General features: G+C 41.2%; 1 protein-coding gene across 1 annotated transcript in view; it reads right to left on the bottom strand.

Moving 5' to 3' along the window:
• Positions 1-14,617: 14,617 nt before the first annotated feature.
• snx33 (sorting nexin 33) overlaps positions 14,618-16,663 on the bottom strand; it is a 190,307-nt gene continuing 188,261 nt past the window's right edge. The window contains exon 5 of the transcript XR_006371367.1: positions 14,618-14,733. The gene's annotated coding sequence lies outside the window, so the exon portion shown is untranslated. The remainder of the gene's footprint in view (positions 14,734-16,663) is intronic.

The raw sequence follows: 16,663 nt of genomic DNA on the forward strand, positions 1-16,663 counted from the left end.
CTCTGTTCCTTTAAAAACTCCTGCACTCTCTGAAACTCCGCCTTCAGGAAGTCATCACAACATGGCTCCTCTATTAACCCTTCAACGTTTTTTTACCAGTGTTTCACTGAGAAGTAGCTCCTATAATGAGCTCTTCAGTTCCACCAGGTGTTTGCTAATTGCTGCTGGCTAGTCTGAAGGGGCTGAGTGATGGACTTGTGTGGGAGGGCTGCTCTGTGAAGCAGAAGCTCAGAAACTGCAGCTCCAAGCTGGAGCTTTGTCCTTGAAGGCGGGGCTAGGTCCACCAAGGCGTTTTGCACAGGTGAATGGTTGCCATGGAGATTAAAGGGTTTCTCAAAAATGCATGAAAGAATCAAGGCAACACTCCTGGTATGTTTATGATAAGCGAACAGCATTATAACGTGACGCAAAGCTAAAAAAGTCGATTTTACACGACACTGCCCCTTCAATAAAAACAAGATAAATTTTTAGGCAACAAGTTTACATACATTTCTGAAGTAAAGAGAACTAATTTAGGTTTTACAGTGCAGAGAGTGGAGATGTACCCTAGACACCGAGGTGGCTACACCTGACAGAGGACCTGTAGAAAAGTTTGCTGATCTGACAGGCAGGCGGGTTAAAGTCAGCGATATGGGACTGACAGGTGAGTGGAACGATCCTGTGAAGGTTACCGAGTTTCCCAGGAAGTGAACAGAAGACCAAGAGAATATTCGAGGAGAGAATTATGTACCTGGAGGCACGCTCTAGATCAGGGGTCTCAAACTCCAGTCCTTGAGGGCCGCAGTCCTGCAGGTTTTAGATGTGCCACAGGTACAAAACACTGGAATGAAATGGCTTAATTACCTCCACCTTGTGTAGATCAGTTCTCCAGAGCCTTAATTATTCTATTCAGGTGTGGTGCAGCAGAGGCACATCTAAAAGTTGCAGGACAGGCCTGGAGTTTGAGAAGTCAAAATGCTGAATTCTGCGACTGGTGATGAGCAAAAGCTGAGAATTTCACTAGTCTGTTTGCAGTGTGAGTTGATGAGTTGATGAGTTGATGAGTTGACGAGTTGATTCCAGTCTCACCTAAAGACTGAAGGTTCTTCCTCAACCTGGAACAGGAGAGGATATTCTTGTGCTTTGCTGTTTGTCGTTCTTCTGGTTCAGTGTATTCTTGTCTCCTGGGTCTTTTTTTCCCAAATGTTTTTTTGTTGTTGTTGTTTTCTTGGTTGATATGTGGTTTATGTTTTTTCTAGTGATTCCTCCTCACTCCCCCCAACCCACCAACCTTATCAATCAACCCCACAGCTACACCATGTGCCTTCTCCACATTAGCCACGTTTCCGTTACAAATGTGCACAAAGCTTTTGTCCTGGATGGGCTTATGTTACACCTTTCTGTACTTCCACTGTGTGGAATGTAATTGTACAGTTTAACTTCCAAATAAAAAGTTAAATAAAAATAAAAATAAAAAAAACTTTTGTCGATATTCCTCTAAGGTCAAAATACTTAACTTCACAATCTCATGCATTTCCACAACAAACGCAGTGAATAAGTTTGGGTAGGTAAAAAACACGCCGCGTCATCATCCTCCTACAACTTCCTGTCATCTTTTTCTTTCTCTTTTCCGACAGAAGTAACGTCTGGCTGTTGATCAAGTGGCTGGTGATGCACAAAAAAACAAGTGTTTCCATTGCAGTTTTGTTAAATACACTAATTTTAATACAACCAAAAAAACCAACTCATCCTAGCACAAATGGGTTTTTTTTCCCTGTAGTTGCCATGTTTCCAATAAGCTAATTTATTTTCCTAATTTCAATTTGCGCAATTTGAAGGTCCTTGGAAACACAGATACAGTTTCCTGTACTTTGTTTCTTTTATCATGAGGTTTACGGCTTTCCTGTTTAGCTCCTGTCTGTAGGACGATATAAATTATTAGGAACATTTGTGTGTGTCTGATGCTAAAGCTTACCTGCCTGTAGTATGTCCTTCAATTTCAGGTACAGTGATAACAGTCTGCCCAATACTTCCTCCATGCGGTCCTCAGGGACTGGAATGGATCTGCTCTGATGATTGCCTCTGGACTTAGACCACCTCCACCCCTCACCGCCCCTCTTCCTGTCCTGTCCTGTCCCCACAGCCGGCTAGCGAAGCATCCCCTGATCAGAGCGTGTAGAGTAGGCTGGGCACAAGAAACATTTTTAATTGGTTGAACATGAACTGTCCACTCTGCTTCTCTGTAACAAAGACGGTTGTCTGAAATCCTGAACGGTAAACATTAAGCTCGGCAGGTTGGGATGTTTCAGGAGGCTAAGTTAACCCTGAAACACATTAACAAGGAAAACTACAATCCAAATGTCTTGATAACCTGAAAACCTCAGGTTTCCAGCAGCAGTTAGCTCTGATGACGGTACAACCTCCGTTAGCCAGGCTGGTCAGACGCCCTCAGAGACTGTTTTAATGAACTAGCGAGTCCACCGAGGCCTCAAAATATAACACCTCTTAAATATTCCCCAAGTGGAAGTAATTATAACGTCCAACAGCTTGTCTGCTTTCAGGGCCTCCTGGGAACAAAGCCGTGAGTAGTAAAAAAAAAAAAAAACAACTAAAAAAAACGAAATGTGCACACAGAAAACGTTTGGCCGTTTGCTGACCACATGTTCCCAACGCATCTGGCAACATAGAATAGGTAGTTCATCACAGTATATTTGAAAGGCAACATTGTGTGAACCAGTGCAAATATATCTTCGCCTTCCCTTGGGTTCTGCCAGCGAGGGCAGAGCGCAAAACATGGATTTTTGAAATGTAAATACAAACTAGAAGAGTCTATACGCAGTGGAGGCTGCGTATAGACTCTACTGACACCAGAGGAACAGACAGGAGAAAAAAACCAGCAGTGCTTTGAAACATTTCAGTTTCAGCCGCCTGTTAATGTTAATAAAACGAAAGACCAGATCCACTAAGGAGTTTACGTATAGATAACTGCATGTTTTCAATGTCTATCCAAAGAAAGTTGCTTGTTTTTGTTTTTTGTTTTTGCGAGAATGACCACTACCACTGTACAATAACCAAAGCTAATTAGCAATGAGTTACAGCATCTAAGCAGAATACTGAATCACACTGAATCACAGAAACAAACGTCTAATGCCTCTATGTTGCATATAGGATATATCACTATTTTTACATGGTTTGTAATTATTTCACATTAAAGCTGAAGTGTCGAACTTTTATAAGAAATGTTTTTACATGTTTGTTAAATCTGTTGAGACTGTATGGTATGAGACTGATAATCTGAGAAAAGATCGACCTCCTCCCTGAGTTACTACTTCTGTCTGAAGAAACGCACCGCTAATCAGAGACAGGAGGAGGGTCTTAGCGCTGTCAATCACCCTTGTGAGCATGCTCCTAAATGTGCTAATGGCGGAGAAACAACTTACCGTTACAGGAAAACCATTCATCGGTGGCCATGCTAACTAGGCTAGCATTTATGACAGGCTATGCATCTGAAGGGTGATTGACAGCGCTAAGACCCGCCTCCTGACTTTGATTGGTTGTTTCTCGAGGCCAGAGAAGCAAACTTTTTTTTTGCCAATTATCTGTTTCATATCATTCTATCACGACATAGTGACAGTTTAAACAAATATGTAAATAAAATGTTCTTTTTGCGAAATTCCTGCAGCTTTAAATGGGAAATTAACTTAGACTATGGAAGATCTTATCTTAAGTTTTACAGGGAAAAACAAGCAATTCTTTCTCTGTAAAGCCATTTTGAAAACCTAAACTAGATACAGCTAAGGGTGTGGGAGCAAAGCACTTTTTTTTTCTTTAAGTCTAACAGGAAGAAAATCAACTGAGTCATCACACAGGCTGGATTATTAAAATCCGCTTCCTGCTTTCTCCTTTTTATTTTCCACTATCCACAGAAAAAGGGAAGTCAAATGGCATTTACAGAGCACATAAGGCCAGACCAGGGATATTAGAAAATTGCTCATGAAAGCAAAGAAATTACCATGAATAGGAGAAAAAAAAAATCATGGCTGAATCCAAGTCTGAGTCTTTACAATAGTTGGGACAGTAAAAAAAAAAAGAGAAGGAGAGAATAACTTGGCCGATTAAAGATTATCTAGGGCCTGAAATGGTCAATTCTTGGGGGCTAAATAATGGCACGCCATCTTATAATTAAGAACTCCATCTGACAGTCTGTATTTGGCCAGTCACACACACGCACACACACACACGGTGGGTGGAATTCAATCTCACGTCTCTCTTATCTTCCGCTCGTGCGGTCAGCGGCACATGCCCGGTGTTCCAACCTGCGTCGTGGCAAAACAAGGGAAGCGAGCAGCGTCACCCCCCCGCCGCCATCCTGCCAGCTTCACGGCTGACCGACCTCTTCTTGCTGCCTCGTTTTGTAGCCTAATAAATAATGAAGGTCTGATTTCTCGGAGGGCGCGTCTGCACACTGTGCACCTGGACGCCTCGCATGTCTGCTGGCAGGAATTAAAAGAGCCCGTTTGAAGCACAGCCACTTCGTGCCAGCCACTGCATATTGCTGAGGACAGAGAGAGAGAGAGAGAGAGAGAGAGAGGCCGATTCTCTGGGTTAGGTCCCTAGGTTCTCTAGGTCTCTAGATTGCCAAGCTCAATACTGCCTTGGCTTTTACTGCTTTACTAGCAGGTGCTACTCAAACATGAAACTTTGCTCCTCAGGAAGAAAAAGAAACAAAAGAAAAAAATCCAAAACAACAGCAACACAATTTGTCTCTGAGGGGTCAAGAGCTTGAGAATCTGTTTGGAGATCTAAAATTCGGACACATCTCACAAACTCTCACTCTGGCCCGATTTAACCTAAACTGTACATCCCTCTGTAATGTCGGAGCGCGCTGCGTGTCATTTCCACAGGAAATGGTGTAACTTACTCTTTTTGTTGAGCGTGTTCTCCCTTAACCTTCCTCCTCCTCCTCTTCTCCTTCAGTAAGCAATTTCCCGCATTGCCCAGAATGACGTGAAAAATCCCCCAGAGAACAAGTGGGAACATATTGAATTCAGCTGTGGGTTATGCATGTAGGTGGAGAGAGCAACACTGATAGCAATAGCATTAAAAAAAAAAACAGCAAAGGCTTTTTGCACATGAGTGAAAGCAGCATGACTAACTGAATCTGTAACAGGCCTCATTGCTGCTGGGAGCTCTGGTTTACTGAGGAAACCGTCACGGTATGAAGTTGTTCCTCCTGTATTGGATTTGTGCCCTTATGGTTTTGGGAAGAATGACGAGTCTAAAGGACGACGCAGAATGTAGACGATGTGAAAAAACCCCAACAACAACAACAAAAAAACTTTCTTTTTTTGTTTTTAATCTGCTTCTTACAGAATTATTTGGACAAATGTACCTGAATGAGAGAAACATCAGCAGCAGAGTGAAAATGTGTGCAGTTTTAGACCAATCACCACCTGAACACAAAACAGTTTGGATTTTTTTCGGGGTCATTAACAGAACAAGGAATGATGACCGCTGCAAAAATCCATCGATATTCAGAGGAATATTAGGACTTTTGAGCTTTTTTTGGTGGATAATTTCCCCCCTGATTCTTATTTTCATGTTATGTTTTTTTATTTTAACTAGCTTTTTTTGCGGGCTGCACAGTGGTAGAGCTGCTGCCTTGCAGCAAGAAGGTCCTGGGTTCGATTCCCGGCCGGGGATCTTTCTGCATGGAGTTTGCATGTTCTCCCTGTGCATGGTGGGTTCTCTCCGGGTTCTCCGGCTTCCTCCCAGAGTCCAAAAAAACGTCTGTCAGGTTGATTGGTTTCTCTAAATTCTCCCTAGGTGTGAGTGTGTGTGTGAATGGTTGTGTGTCTTGTAAGTCTTTGTGTTGCCCTGCGACAGACTGGCGACCTGTCCAGGGTGAACCCGCCTCTCGCCCGGGACGCAGCTGGAGAGGAACCAGCAACCCTCCTGACCTCATTAGGGAAGAAGGGTGTAAAGAAAATGGATGGATGGATGGATATCTTTTTTTGCGAGAGGAGACAACAGTTGGTCTGCTTCGCTTCAATTCAACTGAATTCAGCTCAATCCATTTGGATGGTGTCAATTCACAACTAATACAATTTCAAGGCTCTTTACTGAAGAAAACATGTTTAAAAAGAATTAAATCCAGACAAACAAATTCAAGGTCAACACACATTTCAAGTTAATCCCAGTTTTCAAAGCAATGTAGTCAAGTTCAATTCAATTTTCCAAATTGGTAGCAAGAAAATCTGAAGGAGCAACCGTTCAAAAAGACGTCGGGAATCCTAAAACACTTTTGAGCTACAACAATTTCAGTAACATTTATTTCGCTGTTCAACAAGATTAATAGCAATTCATAAAGTCTGAGGCATCGACTTTATGTTCAGAACATAGTTTATGTACTTCCTAAAAGAAGCAAAGAATGTAAACAAATCCATTTGAATAATTTAAATATTTGCATCCTTATAGCCACATTCTCTATGTGGCCTTGTTGGAATACAGAGTATCAATAAAGCTATGCATCATAACAAAGTTAATAGTTAGAACACGCACCAAAGTTTACAACTGATTGAATCACATTTATCAAACGATTACCGCTGCCTGTCTAAATGCATCAAATCCAAAAACATAATTCAGCTTTATTACATTCGGACAACTGCTAGTACTCTCTGTTTACAGTCACCATGCGTTCACTTCATGAAATGAACTGTTTACGCTGTTGCCCGTTCAGAAATAGCTCGCCATCTTTTATTTTTATCGCTGATCCAGGGGATTTAATCAGTAAGGCCTTTGCTGATAAACCAGCTGAAATGCAAGCTGACGCCATGCAGCACCGGGGCTCTGCGCACTAAGCATGCAGGTGAGACCCAGCCTGGCCATTTCATCATTTTCCTGCTGACCAGGCACCAGTAGTCTTTAATAAAATTCATTCATCTTCCCCTCTTGCTCTTTCTGTATTGGACCAGGCTGATGCTGCTTATTATTCCCCCGTGGAACCTATTTACTCGCCATTTAGGAAATATTATGCTCACTCTTGGGGTCGGCGTGAGGCGGCTGAACGGACGGTTAAGCCCGGCGACCTGCTTTAATCGCTTCATAACAGAGGACTCTTTATGGGAATGAGCCGACAAACTTGTACATTTCCGAAAGATTAGATGAGCGTTTGTGCAGTGAAACGCAAGTTTGACTTAGCCGAGTGTATCGCTGCTTTTGCAGGGACTGCAGCGCGCCCTGGAGTTTAGATTTCTTCATTTGGTTTTAAACTGAGTCTAAAGCAGGCGGTCCTGATGACTCGTTGGGTATTATTGTCATTTAATTATTTCCACCAGTGTAGAGCTGTGTCTGCCATGAAAAAAGCTAAAGCCCTGGAATCTTAAAAACTAGAACCTGTCAAAGCACAAAAGTGCATTTAAACCATCTGAGAATCAGTGAAATAGAAATCTAAATCATTTCTTGCCATGGGAGGAGATGAAAACCTTATTTCAAAAAACAAAATATATGGGAACCCAAGACTTTTTACACTTTCTTACTCACAGGATTTTGTAATATTAACTTCATATCAGAGAGTCAGAATAATAAACAGCATTCATGGTGAAATCAACCGACTATCACAGGCTAGTTCATGATTGAATGAGAAACATAGCAGGGCCTGACGAGCAGTAATCTTGGCCCATTGAATCAATGCTTTTAAGACTCTTATTTTGAAGAAATGAAGTAAGTAGTTCTTTATTTTTCCTGTTTGGATTACAGAGTCAACAAATGAAGGCTGTTCATGCCAGTCAAAAACCCTCGGTTACAAAAGCAGCAGGAATAAGAAACCATTACAGATAAGAGACAATTGAAAAGAACCATGAGAAAACCTGACCTAGCTAACTGCTAGCCACTAGCATTGCTAAATCGCTAAGCTAAATATTGGTAAACCTTCCTTAAAACAACTTATGGTTCATAAAAACTGTATTCTATTGGATGAAAAACAAACAAAAAGGCATTCTTAGATTATAATAGAATATATAAGGGAATGTAAACGTGTCTATTTTTTTCACTTTGATTATTATAAGCCTAAATTTGACTTCTTTGTGAATCTTCTGTAATCACCTTGCCTCAAAATGATGAATTGCCTGCAGACACATCTGTAGTCACCTGAATCTGTTATTAAATGATGACAACACTAGAGTATACTTTAAATTGACTAGAACAGCTGCATACAGTTTTAGTTTAAAGTCATTCTGATGAGCCAGCTCCTTTCTGAGGAAGCTCAGGAGAAATCCAGGAACCACCGATACTCAAACCTGCATTAAATTAGGAAGCAGCTTTTACTGTCTAGACTTTAACTAAAGAGGGACGGTTAACTCCAAATTCTTCAGTGAACTAGGTCAGCTAGGTGACCGACAAATGGATATAGTTGGAGATTGCAGCAAAGTAATACAAAACATCAGGGCATGTTTAGGAATCAATCTGACTGATTTAAAGAGAGATTCTGGATAAGAGGGAGGAGACCAAACATTTAAAATGAATTCTGGCACTTCCTTCACAATGACAAGTCAAACATGTGTCCATAATAAAGCTATTAGCTTGTTGATGGCTACGAAGTTTGACTTAGTGATGGTGCAACTTGCTAAAGGACCATTTTTTAATGCTACAGACAGTTTAACTCAGAATTAGTGGGGACATAAATGTATATATTTTAGTGTATGAGCGTATAATTTTGACCCCAAGCAAAAATAGAAAAGCTGTAATAAATTAAATTGTTGGTCATTGTTCTTTTCAAACACAGCTAAGGCTGTATGTTTTTCTCAACACTGTGTGAAAAGCAACATCCAAACCTTTGAGGTAATAATAATAATAATAATAATAATAATTCACCAAGCTGTGCATAATTTAACAAACTACATATTTAAAATAAAACATGGCTTATAGAACAAGATACGACCACAATACTGTTATAAGTCAGAAGTTTTTATTTAAATTACCTTCTACTGAAGATCTAAAGTCAAACCAAATGCTGATCCCACTTGTTCTTCTCAGCAGCTAAAGATACTGTTTTCCCCAGGCCAACTTTCTTTCTCCCATTCCTTCACATTTCACATGAAAGCCCTCCTGTCCCCTGATCTAAAGCAGATCTTATTTGATGTTGGAAAAAGCCGCCGTTTCTCACCACTGTGGGCTTCAATCCTCTCGGTGTCAGCTGTAGCGAAGGCAATGCGATGCATCCCAAAAGCTCCGAAAGTCATTACCAATTTTCCCTTCCAAAGACGGATTAAATATTATTTATAGGGCAGGGGGGGTAGACTTAAGTTCACTTCGGTTGCCTCTGCCCCTGTTGTCAATCTGAATGATACGCATGCAGGCATGAGGCCTTTATTGGAGAGCTGGAGGGACTGAGTTTTAAATTCTCCATTTCACTCAAAGAAGCGTGCATGATGACCTGCTACCCACATTTATATATATATTTTTAAAAAAGCACTAGAAAGAAGAGATTGAAATTGACTTCAAAATGTAAACAATACAGGAGATAAACCAGTTGAGCGTGACATCATGGGCCCTGACTGTAGGATGTAGAGCATTCGGTATCAAGTAGATGTTGAGAAGATTGGAAAGCGTAATCAGAAGGATTTGTTTGATAAAGGCTGCGACAGCCAGGTCAGAGCATGTAGGAAACCACAGAGTGCACAGTGAACAGGTGACAGGGTCACTGATTATGTGGAGCAAAACCTGATCTAATGCAGCTATAAGGGGCGGTGTGTATTTTCCAGCAACATTTTTGCGCTATTTTTTTACTTCAGTTGTTATAAAAATGCTGAAAATATGAAATAAGACGTACAAATTTACTTCTTGATTTAACCTCTCTAAATTGGGCCTCTGTCCTTTTTTTTTTCTTTTTATTTAAAACTCCTCCTTCGGGAAGTGTCACAACATGGCTCCTCTTTTAAACCTTTAGTGAGATTTCTACCAGCGTTTCATTGAGAAGTAGCTCATTTCATGAGCTCATCAGTTCCACCACTTGTTTGCTAATTGCTGCCGGCTAGTCTGAAGGAGCTGAGAGGAGGAATAACGGGGGAGGAGGGCTGCTCTGTGAGGCCGAAGCCCGGGAACTGCAGTTCTGAGGAGGAGCTGAATGGTTGCCACGGGAGATTAAAGGAAACATGCATGAAGCAATCGAGGCAACACTCCAGATATGGTTTTGATGACATTATAACATGAGGCGAAGCTCAAAAAAGCCCATTTTACATAGTACTGCCCCTGTCACAAAGTAAAGGTGGTGTAGCTGTGATTTGAGAAGCACAAATGAGTTGCAATCCAACTGAGCAACAGTATGAAGCGACGGAGAAGTCCAATGTAAAGAGGCATCAGCTCATAACTTATAAGACTCAAAGCAACACACCTTCAGAGCTTTAGTGGAGTTCGTACCTCAACCTGGCAGGACTGTTTATTTACACCGAGAAGAGGGTCAGCCTCCAAAAGGGAGGTGATCTTAATTGTATGTCCAATCACTGCGTATACGAGTTTGAAATTGCAAGACATACTTACAGCAAACAACTACAAGTTCACATTTTGGTAAAATCTGAAAGGACAGAAATTCCTCGTCCTTTTTTGCAGAGCGAGGATTATACATATATTCTCTTTCATGGTGCTGTACTGTTCCTCAGTCATTCGTCTTGGGTTATAGTGCACTAAAACACACTACAGTGCCTCCACTGACCCTGTCCGGCTCTATAGATCTGCATTAGAGACTTGTTCCTGCATAGGCTGTCTGTATGACTGATTCTGCCATGTTCCTCTGCTCTTCTCCTCACAAGGGCAGAACTCTGAGTTCTCTGTTTTTAAAGTTTCCTGTGCTTGGCATTGCAATGACAGTCTGTTGGTTTAACTTGCTATTTGCTCCTTTGACGCTTAAAAATCTCAAACTTATGAAACTTAAATTAAAGAGCAACACGTTCAAGATTAATCAAAGTAGCGCTGTGATGTGGTAAGCATCCAGCATTTTCTCGTTGCATTAACAGTCAAATTTGTCCCGCCTGATCTGAACGATGAGGACGGTGATGTCCTTCAAGAGCAGTCGAGGACCGCAGATCTTTTTAGATGTTTGCTATGAAACCTTTTTAATCAGCGAAGCCCTGGCAACCGTGTTCACTCTGTCCGTCTGCTGGAATGCTGTTCCGGGATATACAAAGGCTCGCCTTTCATTACCGATTCCGCTCAACCCTCAGATAGCCGTTTTCACGACGTGTGCATCTGTCACCTGCTCTCTCGTTAGTGTTTCCGTCTTCTTGTCGGCGCGCACGCTTTGTCGGCGAGTGCCTCGGTCACTTTCTGGATCATGATTTAATGGCGGCGGGGGATATTGATGGGCGGCACCCCAGGCTCTGTCAGAGTTCATCTTAGTCAAGGATCTTTTGATGTCTCCCTCTGCAGACGAGGTGTGGAGTTATTACATCCTCGTCAGGCTGCACCCCCCACCCCACGTCTTCGCTTTGCCTCGCTGTCTCTCTCTGACCGCCGGTCCTTATCAGCACGTCTGCCGTCTCGGCGATGGAAAGAGGAGACGTCGGCTCAAAGTAGCCTTCTGAATCTTCAATTCAATAAATGCAAGGCTGTAGCAGACGTGTCAATACAGCCGCTGGGCTTTTTTAAGGGTCCCCCTCCCATAAATACGTGCTTGTAGAGGCTTTTGATTATGCTGAAATTTTGCAGCTTAATTGTTTTGTGACTTAAACTGTAGTTAGCAACAACAGAAAGCCTTGATCGTTTCAGCATCACGTTAAAGTGGCAGTATTATAGTTCTTGGAGCTTTACGTTGTTAGAATGTTTTCCCCTCATCAAAAACATACCTGGCGTGTTGTTTTGATTTGTTCATGTATGCTTGAGAAACACTTTAATCTCCATGGCGACCGTTGGTGCTGTGCAAAGCACCAGGGGGGACCAAGTGCCTCCTCCAGCCTGCAGTTTCCAAGCTACCAAGTTACAAAGCAGCCCTCCTTCATTTCTGCCCCAATCAGCTCCTTCAGACTAGCCAGCAGCAGTTAGCAAACATCTGGTGGAACTGAGCATCAGCTGAGCTCCTTACTTTTCAGTGACACGCTGGTAAAAATGTTGTTGAAGGGTTAATAGAGGAGCCATGTTGTGACGACTTCCTGAAGGCGGAGTTTCAGAAAGAGCAGACGTTTCATAAAGAGACAGAGGCCCAATTTCAAAGCATTAAATTACCAAGTAAAATTGCTTTTAAATTGTGTTTGAAATATACAGCATTTTTATAACAACTAAAGGTAACAGTTATTTGTTGGCACTACGTGCTTGGAATATACATAAAACTTCCCCTTTAAATATTGCTGTCCATAATACACTGACAGTTCAAGTGGACATGTAACGTTTTCTTTTTTTCTGTTGTTTTATGACCATCCCAGTGCTTCTTAAAATGTGGTTGAAAACTTGGGGAAAAGTTTCATAATCTGAGATTTATTCAGAGGCATCACAGTAATGAGGAGGAGTTAAGAGAAATGCACTTAAAAAAATCAAACTCATTCATCATTACGGTGTAGTTGGTCTAACACACCATCTAACAAAAATCAAACCTTACTTAAATTTTGTAAAATATCAAAGTCTAGGTTTGTCAAGTGACAAAATGTCAAAAGGTTTAAGACATGATGGACAGCTAAGTAACCAATGGGAGATTAATTTATTTTTGCATCTTTTCCCTCCGACGTTAAGTTCCACTTGGTGACTACAACGTCGTAAAACAAACTGAGCAGCTAAGCTATTACTGGCATTTGCTAGCATTGCTGCACTGCCTTCCCGATCGTCGCAAAAAGCCTTTAATTCATAATAACACGCTTCACATGCGATCTCCTTAAAGCAGCATTTTAAATTCCTGCTGGCGTTGTGACCGTCAGAAAACCCGTAATCTTCATTAATGCCATTAAAAAACAATATTGAGGTCTGAATTATTGATTCCTTACTAAAGTCTTTCAAGCTGTTTTATTCTTAACAGCTCTTGTATTACATAAACAAACTGACAGGACATACGGCCTGGGTTGCTCAGTCTGATCCTACTGAGCACCATTACGCTGCCTTATGTACCAGGTCACAGTTGTCCATCATGTTGGAGAGGAAGAGAGGAAATGGAAAATCAGTGGGGAGTTCAGAATGACTTCGCCAAGATCAAACTTAGATGAAGACATATAGAAGCCCTTTCTGTCAGTTCTTTTGTTTCCCCAACATGAAAATGAATGCTGTAACCAGATCTGGTAATACTAAAAAACGTGAAGCGCTGTTCTAGGTTGAAGGGTTAGTTTGGATTTTTTGGAGAGAGGTTCTGTGAACTTGTCGTTGGTAATAATTTTCTTCCCTTACAGTCACTGGTAGCTTTTTGAAAAGTAAATAAATCACAGGAGGGGTGAAAAATTAATTGGCTTTTATTGTACGCTTCCTGCTCATTTAGCTGATAAGGTGGATTGGTGGATCGGACGTTCAAGGTGGGATAACGTTCTAATATCTACAATATGTGGAACTATTCAAGAAAATATCACTTTGTTTCTATTTGAGTTAGTTCCCTCGGGGGGGGGTAAAGACCAGAACCATGTTCTACGCTTCGCTTTGTACAGAAGCTGTTGAGAAACCTTTGCTTCCTGGAAATACAGACTCTGAGATTTTAAATGTTGCCAATCGCTAACATTGACCCGTGTCAAACATGATGAGCCAGTTTGACGCTTCAAACTGTCCAGAAATTGCCTGCGCAGTAAACAATCGTCCTCCACTGCGACCAGATCTCGTCACAGCATTCGCTTTCATGCTGGAAAAACAAAAGGACTGAGAGAAATCCCTCATATATGTCTTCATCTAAGCTACTCATTTGACCTTGGTGAAGAGAGAAGCGCTGAGCCAAACAAGATGTCTGCTAATGCTAATTCAATGTTTGGAAGCGTGACCAACACGGACACTTTGTGCACTTCCTCCGCTGCCATCGCTGGAGCTACAGACAGACTACAATTCTAAAACGGCACAGAAAATCAACGTCATCATTCACAACTTCTTCTGTTTCCTGATTGGTCCGGTGGAAAATCTACCGGAGGAATCCATGTCTATGGGAGAAATCCCAGACAGGCCTGAACTTTTTTTCCCACAGGTTCTACAATCACCAAGCTGAAAGTACTAACAGGGCACAAAAATTTGACTTTTTTTTTTTTTTGCTAAAATAATTTGAATGAATTATTTTTTTTCTTTTTTACCTCCTTGAAAATAACTAAATATGCAACATAAAGAGACAAAATAAGTCAAACCTTTGATAAAAGTGGATCAATAAACAAATGCTATACCAACAAGTTATGAGTTACTCATCATAGAATCACAACATTTTTCATTTATGAAGGTTTTATAAATCTCAACATTTTATATAAAAAATGTGTCGTTTTCCATCAAATTTTTGTGCTGCCGAATTTGAACCGTTCCTGAATTGGGGGGCCACACACAATCATTCCAGGGGCTAAAAATTACCAACGGGTCACACTTTGGGAACTCCTGGTCCGAGAAAAATATTACACAGAGAAATCACATTTCATGTATATGATTTTTTTATTCCATGGACGTAAATACCGGCTAATGTTTAAATAATTGACAATGCAAAACGTTTACAAACCATTATATTCATTGAACACTTCTACTTTAAGTCTTAAAGTTGTTTCAAGATGGTAGAAATTCGCTTTGGCCGCCTTCAGGCTGTTCGCTTCAGCCAGGATGAACTCACTTGAATTCCTAAAAAATGAAAATGACAGGAGACTTAGCTACTGCAGCTATAACTGTTCATGCTAACCTTTTAACAGGAATTCATTTTATAAATCCTCAAGAATCCTTTTAATTAGCAGGATGGAAGAACATTAAGACTTCTTAATGTCCACTTTTCTGAATCTGTATTTTTATTGTCTGGTTGCCAAGGTGGCAATTATTGTTGCAATTAGCAGTTGACTTGTAATCACAATCGGGACCAGCGCTTGGATTAATAAAACCAATGTGAAAACTCAACAACCTTGATTTTCATTTCTTTCCAGAGTGAAGCCGCATTTTTCTTTCCTACAACAATTCACTTTGAGACAAAGCGTTTGGTCCGCGCTCGAGTGTGACCATAATGAGATCCCATAGTGATGATGGTGCATTTAAAAGATAACACTTTCATTAAACTTAAATAAATCTATTTAGGAAGGTAAAATTAAAATTACCCAGCTATAAACAATTCGAGGCAGCTGAGTCTTAGCGATCCGTAATTAAGGTGAAACGTAAAATCGGTTAGTTACATCCCATTAAAGGCCGGAAACCTCTCCGAACCTTCGCTAACGGTTGGGGTGGGCAGTTCATAAGTTCAAGTGAGACACGAGGGTCGAGGCGGCGAATCTCTGCAGTTTATCGAGGGCTGGGGGTTTTTGATCAGCCTAAGCGAAGGTGATCTGCCGCGATCCATCGGACGGACGGCCTCGTGATCTTCCATCTCTAAAAAGCATAAAGCTACGCTTAATTCCTCTTAATGCTTTCTAGTAACCTCGCCTAATCCTGCACCCTTAATTCCACAAATTCTTGTTTCTCATGAATCACTGACTGCTTATCCCTCAGAGCCACGTCTCCGCGATACAATTTAAAAAAACAAAAACCGCGTGTTGACAGAGGATTCCATGTTTCAGCCGTAGGAAGCGATAAGACTCGTGCGGGTGGGGTGTTAGTGTGAAAGGGGCATTTGCTTATTTGTAATACCCTGGGCTGCACTCTGACCAGTCATGCTGGAAGGACACGAACAAGGCAATAAAAAGCAAGGACGTTGGTCTCTCTCTCTCCCTCCATCCCTCCACCTCCGCTCTCCTCTCCTCTCCACGCTCACAATGAGGAGGAAATGATGCGTTAAACGCTACGGAGCCACTCATGAAGGAGAGGAGATAGTGGCGGTAAAAAAAACAAAACGAAAAAAAAAAAAAAGCCGAAATGACAACTCGTTATTCACAGGTCCCACTGAACGTGCCTGCGGTTTTACGACTATGAGCTCCACGACTGTGAACATTAATGAATTTGCTCACGAAGCCATTTTCACAGCAGATGCAGTTTCCCTGAACTGGGAAATGCAGGATTTCTCCAAGGAGTCCGTTTGACGAAGAATGCAACTTGGAACCCAAACACAGTCAGAATGGTGTAAAAACACATTTTAATATAAACAAACAAACAAAAAAACTATTACAGAACAAACAGAGGAATTAGTTTAAAAATTCAGGTTGAAACAACAGGAGAGACAAACAAGTAGTGACTGAAAGAGAGAGAATCGTGTGGCGGGAGAGGTGATTATTGGAGGGGGAACTGGTGAGGTTAATTAAGAAAACAGACAGCTGCACTGGGGGCGTTTGTGCCGCAACATGCTTTGTTTTGAAAAGCTATTTTAGACCTGAATTATTTTATTAGTATTATTTTTATTTGACCTTTATTTATACGCGTTGTCCCATTGAGATCCAAGACGTCCCTTACAAAAGTGACCCTTTTTCGATAAAACTAAATGTCAAACACAGCAACAACAGGCGATTAAGAAACTTGTCTCATTTAAATGGATTCAGTGAAAAAAGCCGACTCTTTTTCGCACAACCAGCACACAACCATGGGGTTTTTAACGACCCATCAGAGCGTTTTTTTTTTTTTTTTTAAGCAAATATGAACC

Source organism: Gambusia affinis, linkage group LG08 (genome assembly GCF_019740435.1).
Source record: "Gambusia affinis linkage group LG08, SWU_Gaff_1.0, whole genome shotgun sequence".
NCBI lineage: Eukaryota > Metazoa > Chordata > Actinopteri > Cyprinodontiformes > Poeciliidae > Gambusia > Gambusia affinis.